The sequence below is a fragment of the Struthio camelus genome, chromosome 18 (assembly GCF_040807025.1).
Source record: "Struthio camelus isolate bStrCam1 chromosome 18, bStrCam1.hap1, whole genome shotgun sequence".
Classification (NCBI taxonomy): domain Eukaryota; kingdom Metazoa; phylum Chordata; class Aves; order Struthioniformes; family Struthionidae; genus Struthio; species Struthio camelus.
In genome coordinates, this window is record NC_090959.1 from 16,373,043 (window position 1) to 16,386,622 (window position 13,580).

The 13,580-nt window shown below is 51.8% G+C and overlaps 1 long non-coding RNA gene across 1 annotated transcript in view; it reads left to right on the forward strand.

The window, feature by feature from the left end:
• The window catches only part of LOC104141491 (uncharacterized), a 28,587-nt gene extending 22,690 nt beyond the window's left edge, over positions 1 to 5,897 (forward strand). Inside the window, exon 5 of the long non-coding RNA XR_011135324.1 lies at positions 2,906 to 5,897. This is a non-coding gene — a long non-coding RNA (uncharacterized lncRNA). The remainder of the gene's footprint in view (positions 1 to 2,905) is intronic.
• Positions 5,898 to 13,580: the final 7,683 nt, after the last annotated feature.

The window sequence follows — 13,580 nt, forward strand, 5'->3', positions numbered from 1 at the left end:
GAGAAGAATGGCTGCTTAATCAGATGCACAATCTGAAAATGTCACATTATTATTTATGAAGTGTTTAATAATCACACCACAATCATTGGATGCAGTGAGGTGGAAAACGAAAATGTATTTTTTCAAACAGTATTTGAATTCTGTTATTTTGGGAGAAAAAAATAAGTAAATGGTTTCTTTTAATTTGAAGAATACAGTTAGTGTTAGTCTTGCAGCGGTGCCTCATTTCTGCTTGGATTAGGAGTAATAGACAACTGGGACAGTCTCAGTTTTTGCAGCTAGGCTCATACAGATATCCCCTTCTGCTGTCCTCATCAATCTCTCATTTGTTGTTGTGAAACCCCACCAAGTTTGTCCCTCTCTGAGCAGCGCAGCCTAGGCGTTGGATTATCTCTGAGAAGCAGCACACTGAGGAGCCCCAACTTGGCTATGTCTGATTGCTAACTGTAATCTAAAAACTATAGTATTATGGCATTTTCAGCTGGGATGAAAAAACAACTGCCATAGAAAACAGTTACTTAACTGTCCCAAAGGTGGCTGCAGAGAAGACTACGTTTGGATGGACCAGGGTGCAGGAGCAGGGCTGGTGCAAAGAGCATTTCTATTGCATGTGCCTATTTACGTGCTGCTCGAGAACGTGACTTGTCTCGTAAGAAAGGCAAACAGGCAACAGTGCTTACTGAGGGAGAAAAAGAAATGTATAGTCTTTGATTACAGCCAGAAATTCATCCGAAAACATAAATTGGTATAATTTATAATTATTATACACCTGTGTCCATACTTGCCTGTATATTTCACCTAATATCTTTTTTATCTTGGTGTCTTTCCCTTTGTGCCCAAGGAAGCGTTTGGTAGATAAGCCCAAAAAATATGCCCCTATTCTCTCTCACTGTTTTGCATCCTTTCTTTGCAGACTGGCATTTTGTTTGTTTATTTATTTATGCCGTGCTTCATTTTCATTTTTTTAAATCACGGCTGTTATTTGGGCTCAGGTCCTCTGAGGAGCTGCGCTGCTCTGTGGCCTGTCGCAGGGGAGGGCAATTCAGAGCACGTTGCGCCTCGAAGGCCAGGGCCTTTCGCTGCTCCCGGTTTGTGTGCCCGTGCCACCCGCTGTTGACTGCAGCCGGCCGGATCAGCAGAGCCCAGGATGAAGCCCTGCTCAGGAATTTGTGCTCCCTCTGTTGGCTGCCTGGCTCTGGAGCAATGGAGGAAGAATGAAGTTAAACGTTACTAGGTTATGTCAGGCGGAAACAACTTTTCTAGTTCTAATTGCTCGGTGAACAGGAAGCCAGTTTTGGCGGAAGTTGCCGAAAGAAAGGGCCAATTCCTTCAAGAGCTTGACTACCGCGGCTGCGCCTGAGTTTGGGGGGTCTCGTGGATATCTCAGGGAATCAAGCATTCGTCTTTTAAATGCTTGACTCTGGGGTACGTGCCTGTGCGGGGAGACCTGCGCTGAGCTGAGGTTTGTGGGCTCTGCCCAGCTCTCAGCGTAAATCAGGGCAGCTTCAGGGTCGGTGCAGCACAACCCCGGGAGCAGTCGCGGTGTCCCCAGGTGTGTCGTCCGGTCTTTGGGCGGATGTGCCGCGAGGCCTCGTGCGCCGGCTGTGCCTCTGCGGCGATGAGGCTGGGCTCTTCACCTTCAGCCCAAGCTTTATGGCTCGCGTGCCCACACGGACGCTTTGCAGCAGAAGTGAGCCCCGGTCGCACCTGCTCGTCCGTCCATGAGGACGTGTAGGCGTAGGCGCGGGCAGGGAGGCAACGCAGGCCCCTATGGACATGTCTTTCGTATAGCTTCCCGTGTGGCGTCTCTGCCGATTAATGCAGTGCAATCAACAGTTTAATATGTTACTACTAAATACGTTAATTATATTATTCCTTTCTGACATTGCAATCACTAGATTTTTAGGCTTTGATGCTGAATCTAGTAAAACTTTAAATTAGAGTAATTAAATAATTAGCTGTAATATGTGACAAGCCAACAAAACGATTGCTGTGTTTTATTATTTTGCCGTGACACGGTTGCTCCTGTTTGCGTTCAGGCAGCCAGTCTTTGCAAGCTGTCAGACGATCAGCAATAGCGTTTTGCGCCAGGAGCAGCGCTCTCGTTCAGAGCCCGTTTTGACCGGGGAAAGTCATTTGTATTGTCCCGAGTTCCAGCAGTAGCTCTCCGTGTTTTTGGGGCTTCTGTTTCTTTGTCTTTATTACATACTTCAGCAGCTCTTCTTCCTTAAGGATTGTTTCTACTCTTTTCCAAAGCTCTACTGTCCCTAATGGCTTTTCCCTCCCCGTTTAACCTTACACTTCAGTGCACTTGTTTAGGCTTTTATCTCTGGTTCAGGGCTCTGGCTGTTTTCTGCATGCCTTTTGTTGTTAATTTATATATATTACCTGCCCTAACACATCCCTCTGACAACTGGAAGAAGAAATACCCCTTCTTCTGCCTGAGGAGCTCCTGCTGGGGGAAATAGGTGGGGTGAGGTTTCAAAATGTAGCACTGGCAACCTGAAACGTATTAAACCGGACAGCCCTGCGAGAGAAGTAGATGTGTCAATGCCGTGTTGTGGAACGCTTAGAAATCAAATATCAGTTCAGAAGGGCAGGCGGGATTGCCATCCCACGCTTGGGCTCTTCCTCTCTTTCGTTTTGCTTCTCCGCCTCTTCTGCGGCTGCCTCTGGCTCTCCCTCGCTCGCCCCTCCGTTCGGGCAAGCCCTTGTGCCGGGCAGAGCACGCGGCGCTCAGGAAATCACGGACTGTAGCAATTACTGCCTTCTAGATCTTACAACTCTGTTGGAGAACACCGAGATTTTTAAGTTGACATATGAACAAGGTCCTGTTATTGAGGATGTCAATTTTTAATGGGGCCCTTGTGTTTTATTTTTTTAAACCCCAGCTGTTTTCTTGCAGGTTGGTGCCAAGAGTTGCTGCTGCTGTTGTACATTATTCAGGACCTAGTTGTGTCGGCGGGAGAGGAGATCCCATCCCCCTGCCCCTCTGCACTGCTTTGGCACCGCAAACCGCCGCCTGAGGCAAACCCAGAACGTCCTTGTTAACCAGCTCCCTCCCCTGGCAATCGGGCAGCGTCTCTGGAACGGCATCCAAAACCGCTTCGTCGTGCGCCGTTCCAGCAACCCGCCGGCTCCCATCGCCCCGGCTCTAGCGCACAGCATCCACCGCAGCTGCTCGCGTAAGTGCCTGGGGTGGCCACGGTGGCAAGATCGCGGTTGGCTGCCGGTGCCCTACGTCCGTCGGCGGCCAACCGCGCACGCTGGCGAAGAGCGCGAGAACAGGGCAAGCGTGCGATGCTGCTCCGTCCGAAAAGCCTGAGCTTGCCGCGGGGCTGCGCGTCCCCTCGCCCCCCCAACACCAGGATGACGTGGCGACGGACTGGGGGGCATCAGGCTCCGGGCATGCCTTGGCATCGGTGTCTCACTTTGGTTAAAACCCGCTGCCTGAGCCTGTATGGAGGAAGAGGTGCGACCCATGGGACGTGTGCGGGCCCCAGGCACCCTGCTCCTGAGGTTTGTCCCTCTTGCACACGTTCTCCTGTTTTCAGCAGCTCTCCCAAACGCTGAGAGCAGCAGTGATGTGTTTTACAGACCCACTGAGTGTGAGGAGAAGTGACAAGAATTTCCTATAAATATGACTCTAATCACACAAACGTGTAAACCCCTTAGGAGCCATCCAGGTGACTTTCACACTTTCTGATAGTTTTTGCTGGTAGTGGCGCTTTTTTTTTTTTTGGCTAATTTTTACATCTCTGCAACTTCTGGGCTGCACCTTACCTTTTTTTTTCGTGTACACAGCTTAGGCTATGTCCTCAGAAACACAAAATGGATCCAAATGAAACCCTTCACAGCAATGCAGCCCTTCAGAGCCTTGAATTAGCTGGTAATCCTCACGCTCTCGCTCATGGCCAGCGATGTAAAACGACGCTGTCTCTGCTAAAATAAGCGGAAAACAAGCAAAAGAGTCAAGCTACCTTGTGTTGCCCAGTAACACCATCAACTTCAGCGGGCTTACATCGGGGGTTAATTTGGTTTAGAGAGATTATATTTTTGAAAAAGAAGCCTGCATTTGGGTACAAATCTGATAACAGCACCCATACCTCTGATTGAACTGCAAAGTCTTTTGCTGTTGCTATTTTTTCTAGCCGTGTTAACACTATTTATATTGCTCGTGATACATTTTCAGCAGTTTACATCGTATATATGTATCTGGCATCACCGGTCCCTGAGATACTGCTTGCTGGTAGTCTCTATGGGATATGAATTCTGTTAGCTTCCCATGGGAAAATTCTTTCTCTCACTTCTTTAAATTCTCATTTTAATCGAAAAACGGAGAGGTAGGGAGTAGCCCTGCAAAATAAGAAGGCTGTTTAACCAAAAAGAAAGACAAGAGAGTCGTTGTTGAGCACGCAACTCTTTTTTTCGAAAGAAGCACTATTTCAAAATGTTAAAAACTCAAACATACACACTCAAACACAGATTTTTAGCAAAATTCGTCGAAACACAAAGTAACACCGTAAGAATAATTAAGTCACTGTGCTACTAACTCCGTAGGTATTTGATAGGCTTGGTTCTTGCACAGCAGAAGCTGGATATTTTTGCAGGGGGAGCTCTGTAAAGTAACTTACACCAGTTGCAAGTTTGATGAGAGCTAACTGAAACAGGTGCCTTTTAGGGCATTTTACATTAGCTCTAGCTTTCAGCCCATTATAGAGCAGCCGGCATGCAAACCAGTGGGATCTATTGTCCATCACCTCCGGTGCTATTTATCTGGGTAATTTAAGGTAACACCAGCAGGAGGCTTCCAAATAACTCTCCCCAGCATGGAAAGGAAAATAACCTCTAGTGCATAGTCACACAGCATTTTTGACCTGCGGGGCTGGCCGGATTTGCGAGGGGATGTGCACTGTTTCTCTTTGGAGGAGAAATGAAGCCAGATATGTCTCTAGCACCTTTCTGTTCAAGGATTTCTTAGTTCTCTTTCCTCAGAGCTGAATCTCCAGGGCACCTCTCCTTGCCAGTCCTATGCCCTGGCCCTTGCATTTCATATTAAAGTGCAAAAAACACCTCTGCCTTTATGACTGAGCCTCTATGCATAGGGTGGTTTTTTTTTTAAACTATTACACAAATCCAGTTTCGATTAGAGCCCTATAAACAACTGCATCAACCCAGGTGCACGGTGCGTGGTCCTAGGGGAGGGGAACGCGGCACGGCTGAGTAGCCGAGGGCCGGGAAGCTCCGAACCACATCCGCAGGCTGCCTGTGCCAGCCTGTGTTTTGGGTGCTGGCCTCTCTTGTTTTGGCTATCATGACATTAAACCTCATCGGAAAGGCAACTGCAACTGCCAGCTTCACTGAGGTCATAACCCCCCCATCGCAATATGCTATACGTCTGCGTCGAGTGAGGTTTTTATAGGCTTGTGGAAAGATGCCACATGCTTACTAGCCAGTGCATAGAAATAAGGGAGTACTAATTAGGTCTGTGATGTTGGCAGATGGATGCATGTGTCGGGAAAAGAAAGCACTGGGCTGTACAGAAATGCGTCCGTCTTTCAAGCGTGTTCATCAATATACGTAATCCAGGAGGAAGAGGTGCTCCACACTGGAGGAAGGCCACGCGGATTTTGGCGCCGGGCCCTCCGACCCGAGCCGCTCGCGAGCCCGTCGCCGCGCTCAGCTGGCGGCGCAGCCGCCTCCTGTGGCTCCCGACGTCCCCGATTTCCGAAAGTCAAAGTACTCTGTCTTTCTTCAGCTGCCTTTCTTAATTGAACCCGAGGGGGAGAAGCGGCTACGCAGGGTTTGATGCGGCACGCGGCGCACGTCGAGTGCGGCGCTGTATCCTGCTCGCAGCCTTGGCTGCGGCTGAAGGCTCAAAGCTGGCAGCAGCTTTTATCGCCCGTTAGGAGGGAGCCGGCAGCGGCGCCCGTGGGTCGGCTGCCCGGGCGGACGCCTAACTGTGCCCGGGCGTCGGGGACGGCAGGACGGGGCAGCCGGCGGCGCAGCCTGCCCCGGGGACAACGGGGCGCGAGGCCTGCCGCAGCTTGCCGGAGGCGGTCGTCGCCCTGCGGCGTCCTGCAGACTCGGGGAGGTGCCTCATCCGCCCGATTTGTTCGGGGCCGAAGACAACGCTCGTGACTTCGGCGCGTTAACGTGTTGCGCTCTAGCTTGGCCTGGCTGCCCCAGCCCAGCTCCAGCATCCGGAGCGGAGGCGGAGGCGGATGCGAAGCCCCTAAGCGGTGTTTCGACCGCGCCGTGTGACCACCCGCCCGGTGGCGTCCTGCCGGATGATGCTGCCCTTTATATTAATGCTCCGCCGTTCCCGAGCTCCGGCAAATCCCGGGGGCTTTCGCACCGCTCGCTCGGGCCACTGATTGCTGAAGAAACGCGCTCAGCTTTTTTGGGAGCTGTTTTTTTTTTTTAATCATTGCACTCAATTAGTCATTTCCCCCGCCCCCACGCTTTATTTATAATTTTTTTCCCCCCACCGTGAGTCACGCAGAGGTTGTAGCCAACAGCTTTTGGCGTGACAGATGATTCACAGATCCGAACCCTGCTCCTGATTTACGCTCCCGCGAACTTTGGGAACGAGAAAGCAAAGTGATTTGGGGACTAGAGCAGCCGCTCCTGCTGGGGCTGTTGAGCGATGAATTACCCGGCCTCTCCCTCCTCCTTCCCTCTGCCGCCTCTGGCTCCTGCGCGTTATGATAAATGCAGGTAACATTAAGCACGTTGGAGCGGTTCCATGAGCCAAAGGCTACTGGGGGCCGTTTCGCAGGCTGCAACGAAGGCAGTTTGGGAAAATCTGGGCATCGCAATTTCATAAAACGCGTGAGGAGCTGGCTATAAAGGAAAACCCACCTCTGTCCTTTGCAAGGAGGCTCCTGAGAGAAAACGCTGGATTTTCGTGAAGCTTTTCTCTGCCTGCTTCAGTTCTTGAGCTGTTACAGCAAATGGGAACATTTGGGCCCTAGCAGCGTAATAGCTAATAATAGCCTCACAATTTACTGATCTTCACACCGTCCCTTTAATAAACCCGCTTGGTCTCTAACAGATGGGAAACAGGTAGGTAGGGAGCTCAGCAGCTGGCCCAAGGTCGTGCGGGAAGCCCGTGGCAGAGCCAGGACCGAACCGAAGCCACCGGCTCCTCAGCAGGTCCCCCGAGACGGGAGCTCGCGCGCGGAGAAGGGAGACGTGCCCTGGACTATCCCCACGCTCGACTCAGGCGGCCAACAGCAAACAGGGTCACAGAACCGCTGGGGTTGGAAGGGACCTCTGGAGATCATCTCGTCCAACTCCCCTGCTCAAGCAGGGTCACCTGCCCATATTGCCCAGGATCACGTCCAGGTGGGTTTTGAATATCTCCAGCGAAGGAGACTCCACCACCTCTCTGGGCGACCTGTTCCAATGCTCTGTCACCCTCACAGTGAAGAAGTTTTTCCTCAGGTTTAGGTGGAACTTCCTGTGGTTCAGTTTCTGCCCATTGCCTCTTGTCCTGTCGCTGGGCACCACGGAGAAGAGGCTGGCCTCATCCTCTTGACACTCCCCCTTCAGATACTTGTACACGTTGATGAGATCCCCTCTCAATCTTCTCTTCTCCAGGCTGAACAGGCCCAGCTCTTGCAGTCTTTCTTCATAGGAGAGGTGCTCCAGCCCTCTAATCATCTTGGTAGCCCTCCGCTGGACTCTCTCCAGGAGTGCCATGTCTCTCTTGTACTGGGGAGCCCAGAACTGGACACAGCACTCCAGGTGAGGCCTCCCCAGGGCTGAGTAGAGGGGCAGGAGCACCTCCCTCGACCTGCTGGCAACGCTCTGCCTAATGCACCCCAGGATCCCGTCGGCCTTCGTGGCCCCAAGGGCACAAACGCCTTCTGCGGGCTGAGCGTGACGTGCCCGAGACGGCCCAGGGAGGCGATGGCGGCGGTCCGAGAGGGGCTCGGCATCTCTGGTGAGCGCGAGCCAGGATTCGGGCTTGTGCCGCGGCGTCTCCATCGCGGAGAGCAGAGGGAGCGACCAGCCCGCAGCGCCCGCCCGCGGGGCGCCGGTCGGAGGGGATCCGGCGCGCTGCAGGTCCGGCTTTCGCCCAGATTTTCAGTGCTGGGCTTGGACACAGGCCGCCGGGTGCCAACGGAGGGGCCCCCGCCTGCAGCACCGCCGGTCTCGGGACGCCAGCTCGCTGCGCGCGCCGGGCGGTCCGTCCTCGTTCGGGAGGTCTGCGCGCCCGCGCTGACGTTGCCGGAGCGGCCTTTGAGGCGGGCAGAGAGGAGCCAGGCCGGTGGTGCACCAGCTCGCCGCGGGCGGCCTCGCCGGCGTTTTGAGACCCGTCGCTTAGCTCTTAAAAAAATCACATCATCCATCCTTTGGGCTGAGTTGCGGCGTTTTGGAAGTTGCGGGGGGGGGGGGGGAAGGCGGCGTTAGTCCCTCGCCCCTCGCCGCCCTTCTGCGGTGGCCGCGCGGCTTCGGGGCGCCCCCGCGTCGGCCGTGCCGCTTTTGGGGCCCTGGGTGGCGTGGGCATCGCTGCCGCGCGGGACGAGCCGCGCGCACGGCCCCTTCGAGGTCGGCTTCAGAGATACGCAGCTGCCGTCGGCGCGAGGGGCGAGCCGGCGCCGCGGCCCCTCGCCGGCGCGCGTGCCCATAACGCGCAGATCAAAACTCCTCCAATGCGCGTCGCCACCACGGGCCCGGCCTGATCCGCGAGGGGCCCGGGGAACTGTTGTGGCGATAATCTGGGGATTAAGAGACTTTAATAAAAAGCTCTGACGTGACAGGTCATAGCTGCTCGGGAAGAAAAATAAAATAATAATAAAAAAAGTCTCTTACTCCCGAACGGCTTAATCCTGCGTGAGCCGGGCATCCTCCCCGTCCGACGCCGTCGGGGGGATTCGGAGGCGCTCGGCACCTCGCGCCAGCGCTCGCCGTCCCCTCGCACAGGGCCGAGCTGCGTCGCGAGTTCGCTCTGCGAGTGCCCCGGAGAGCAAAGCGCCTGCGGGCCCTGGCGCCTGCGCCGAGCTCGGCTGGGCGGCCGCCGGCGGGCTGGGGGCGCTGAGCCCCCGCTCCGCGCCGCGGCGCCTGCCGCGAGGTGGCATGTGGCTGCACGTGCCACGCCGCTGCCCACGCCGCTGCCCACGCCGCTGCCCACGCCGCTTCCCACGCCGCTGCCCACGCCGCTGCCCACGCCGCTGCCCACGCAGGTTCCCCTGACGCTTCCCACGCCGCTGCCCACGCCGCTTCCCACACCGCTCCCCACGCCGCTGCCCACGCCGCTGCCCACGCCGCTTCCCACACCGCTGCCCACGCCGCTGCCCACGCCGCTTCCCACGCCGCTCCCCACGCCGCTGCCCACGCCGCTGCCCACACCGCTGCCCACACCGCTTCCCACGCCGCTTCCCTCACTGCTTCCCACGCTGCTTCCCACGCCATGTACCGCACCCTTCCCATGCCGCTTCCCGCGCTGCCTCCCATGCTGTGTCCTGCACTGCTTCCCGCGCCGCTTCCCGTGCTGCTTCCCGCGCTTCCGGGGCACCGGCCCAGACCCCACACCGAGAAGACACCCATTCACCTTAATTACATCTGGATTTCCTTAGGAAAACACGATACCTTAGCGACGCGTGTCCAACACTTGGCGCTAAACAAATTGTTAATATTTTAAGTGTCTTTCATGAGCCTGAGTCTAATTAATTAAAGGTTTATGAAAAACAATTAGGCTTTGATAGGGATCACCTTCTCTCGAGTCCTGGGTCTGCCCAGAGAAAAGCGAGGGGTTACAAAGGCTCAGGTTGAAATTTAGAACTGCAGTGAATAAGAGAATACCCAAATCCCACATGGATTGGGGAAATTAGGACATTTGGTGCCAGATTGTCTGACTAATTAGATTTCTATCAACTCCTGAGGGACTGGCTGATGCAGCATTTTAATTTAAAGCAGCAGCAGCGGCAGCTTTTTCCCTTCTTCTCATGTCCTTTATCAAATTGCCCGGGCTGCTTACACCACGTAACCGTTTTCTTCTTCAATGTTGCATCTTGGCAAGGGCCAAACCTCCTTGTTGGGGATTTTGCAGTGTGGAGCTGGGTCAAATTCACTGCTGGGTTTCTTTCTTTTGAACAGGAGACCCACTCCCCGTGCCTGGGAGGGCATTTTCCCACCACACGTAGGCACGGCGTTCCTTGACAGATGCCCAGGGTATGTTTGGAAGAGAAAAAGTGTCCCAGAGCTGCCCAGTGCCCTGGCTGCTCTTTAAAACGGAGAGCGGCTTTACAAACTGGTGCCTTGCACGGGAAAGCAGCGCAAGGCAAGCGGTCCCCGCTCACGCTGCTCTCCGAAGCCCGCTGGCTGAGCAGCTCGCTGGGCGGCACGAGCGTGGCTTTGCCCCTCCGATGAAACGCTGGAGTCAGTTCCTTTCCGTCCCGAACCTCCTGGAATGAAGAGCAACGCTTAAACTGCTGCTCCCTGCGGGGAGAACAGAATGGCATCGCTTTCAACTTTATTAATTTAAAATATACTGAAGCAATTGTTCTGCAGCCAAACACGGGCTGGAAAATAGACCGGCTCGGTAGTGAAACTGGTGCAGGTGCCGCTCTGAGCTCTCTGTCCCTGCACTGTGCTGATAGCTCAGGCACCTAATTTGCAGCAGGTTTCTAACTTTCAAGTACCTGAAGTTACAGGGGCTGAATTTGGGCTTAATGTGCGTGGAGCCACGTGCAAATTAACTCAGAACTGCAGAATTGTCAGATTCCTACTTAGCAGGCACCAAAATTTAGTGTTAATTGCCCCCAGATTAGTTAGCATTATTGAAATAGAGTAAGTGGAGTTTTTTAAAGCCTTTTCTTACTTGACAGTATGCGATTGCAAATATTCCCATGCCCTATTTAATGAAAAATTATTATGCTATTATTGCTATTTTATATGATGGATACATAATTAACGGGGTCTATAGAATCATTTCTTCTCCCATTTTGCTCTACTTCTTCCAGATTATTTTTTCAAAAAAAAAAAAAAAGATAATGGAATTATATCTTATGCTTCAATGAAACTGGAAACTATTACTCCTCTCGATAACCAAACCCAGCAAAGCCAACCATTTCAGTGAATATTAAGCACAAAAAGTACGTTTCAGATGTATTATGACTCTGCTGCTAAGTCTTTAACTCATTGCTTTGTGAAGAGAAGTTTAGCGGTGGAGGGAGCTAGGATGAAATGACAGCCTCTAAAGACTTTGAATTTCCCAGCCTTTATTGACTGAAAGCAGGCCTATAACACTGCTGAAATGGTTTCACTTAACCTCATTTTCCTGTTATTATTTTGTTTTGCTTTTTGGGCAAGGTTATATAGTACTTATTTACTCCTGTCAGTGATCCCTAGATGCTAAAAATGATTTAACCCCGTTATGTTTCAGCCGAATGCATCATGCAGCAAGCAACAGGAGTCTGGGCAGGACAAGGAGCACTATTTTGGCCTGGAATTTCAATTTACGGTATATGTGTTAAATGGGGGGAAAATGGCCAGCTATTGCTGTCGTCTTTACTGTAAAAGCATTAAGAGCCTGAGTGATGCATGAGAGCCCAGTAAATTGGGCAATATATGAATATAAATACATAAATACAGAAGAAAAAGGGCATTTCCAGCCCCCACGTGCTCAAAACGCTGCTGCAGGCTTTAGAAGGTGCCGTGGGCATCACAGTGGGAGTAAAAGCGGAGCTCTTACTGAGGGTCCTAACAGAGATGTCTGGTTTTTCGAGGGGGAAAAAAAAAAATCCCTAGTTCTTTCAGCCACATTTGTGGGCCTATAAGGTGCTCCTACAATTTTGTGCTTGACTTTTTTTCACCCTTGAAACGTTGGTACAGACAGAAAAATGCAGAATGCTGATTATAAAATACACATACAGGTTGCTGCCTCTGGATAGCAATGGTTTTTTTTTCTTTTGCTCCCCTCCTGTTTTCTCCCTTTTCACCGAACAGGAATATTACAAACAAAATTTGGATTATGTGGAAATTAGAAATTAGAATAAGAATTTCTTTCTTATTAGAAATTCTTTCTTCTTTTTTCTTTTCAGCATAACTGAGAGAAAGACGGGAGCAAACCATCATTTTGCATTGACCATACTGTTTTATTTCACTTTCTTTTGTTTTAAATCCTACTTTCTTTTCAAATTAAATGCAGACAGATCCAACGGACGATTCCTCTCATCAGAAGGCGGGTGTCTGAAACGCGGAGGAGGGATATGCAGCTTGTCTTCACAGGTTGTGGAAGACTCCTAAATAGTCCCTTAGCTGACACGTCCACTTTTTCAGTGGCTAAAGTTAAGGGAGAGGAAACCCACCACTGGACATCTGAAATTAGAAAAGAAAAATGGTTGGATTTGAAAATTATCAAAATGAGATAATTTTGACTTTTCCTGGAAATAATTTCTGCTTGGAACTATGCATTTTATCTGTTATATTATAAATTGGCTCCACCAGAAATAGAGCAATTTTGTAAATAAACGAATTATCCAAAAATGCTTTTATTTTGGGGTTTCACTCCGAGCCATCTCAGGTGTGTACTCTGAAAACATTATCCTGAGCGATCACGATAAGTGTGATTCAAGTAATTCAGTGGATAACAATATTACGACCAAGTTGAGGATTTATTCTAAATATAGTATAATAGGCCTAGCCAGAATTTTTGAACTAAAAGCCAAAATGTCTTGTTTCAGCGACTTCCAAAACAAAACAGTTTTGTTTCTAATTACAATATTTCTGGGATTCACTCCTGATTTTGAGCTGGATGAGCAAGCTGAGACAGTTGCAGGGGGCAGGGACATGGGTCCTACGGGCACCAGGGCTGGGCAAGTATCTAGAGAAGCTCTGAAGAAGTTAATGGGCCACCATGGCACATTATAGGACATATATAGGAACATATATGAATATATATGAGCATCTATGAACATATATATGAATATATGACACCCAAGGATGCTTTTGAGGCCATCAAGACCCCTGCATGGTGCTGGGACCAGCGCACCCTGAGGAGCTCAGCTCAGGTGACCTCCCTCAGGCAGACACGCTGGCTCTGATTTAACCCCAGACCGATGCCCAGCACCATCCGCGATGTCCTTAGGCATCTGCTGTCACTCTGGAGGGATGCAGGCTGTCCCGTAGCTCCTCTGTTATCACTGCGAAGCCTCCTTGGCTGGCCCCAGCAGAGAAGAGCCAGGCATTCAGGAGCGGCTCCATGCCCTGCTCCATCGCTTCCAACCACCAGTGTCCAACAGTGGCCACCGCAAGGGGCTGCGACCCGGAAACCAGCCCCGTGCGACCACACGACAGCACGAGCCCAGGGCAAGTTTCTCTTCCGCCCCGCTCCTGCCTTGTGCGGGTCACTGGCTCTAACGCAATTAGCCAAAAAACAGCAGACTTGAATATTATTTTGTGTCTTTGGTTCAGGCCACAGAGAAAGCACCAAAAAAACCCCAAACTTGTTTTCCTGAAAGTAGCAGGACCCTGCCAGGAGCAACCACGTGCCGCCTTCGCAGCTTTGAGCCCCTCTTTAGGGAATAATCAACCCAAAACCGCTGCCAGCGCCGGGAGCGCCCGTGCCC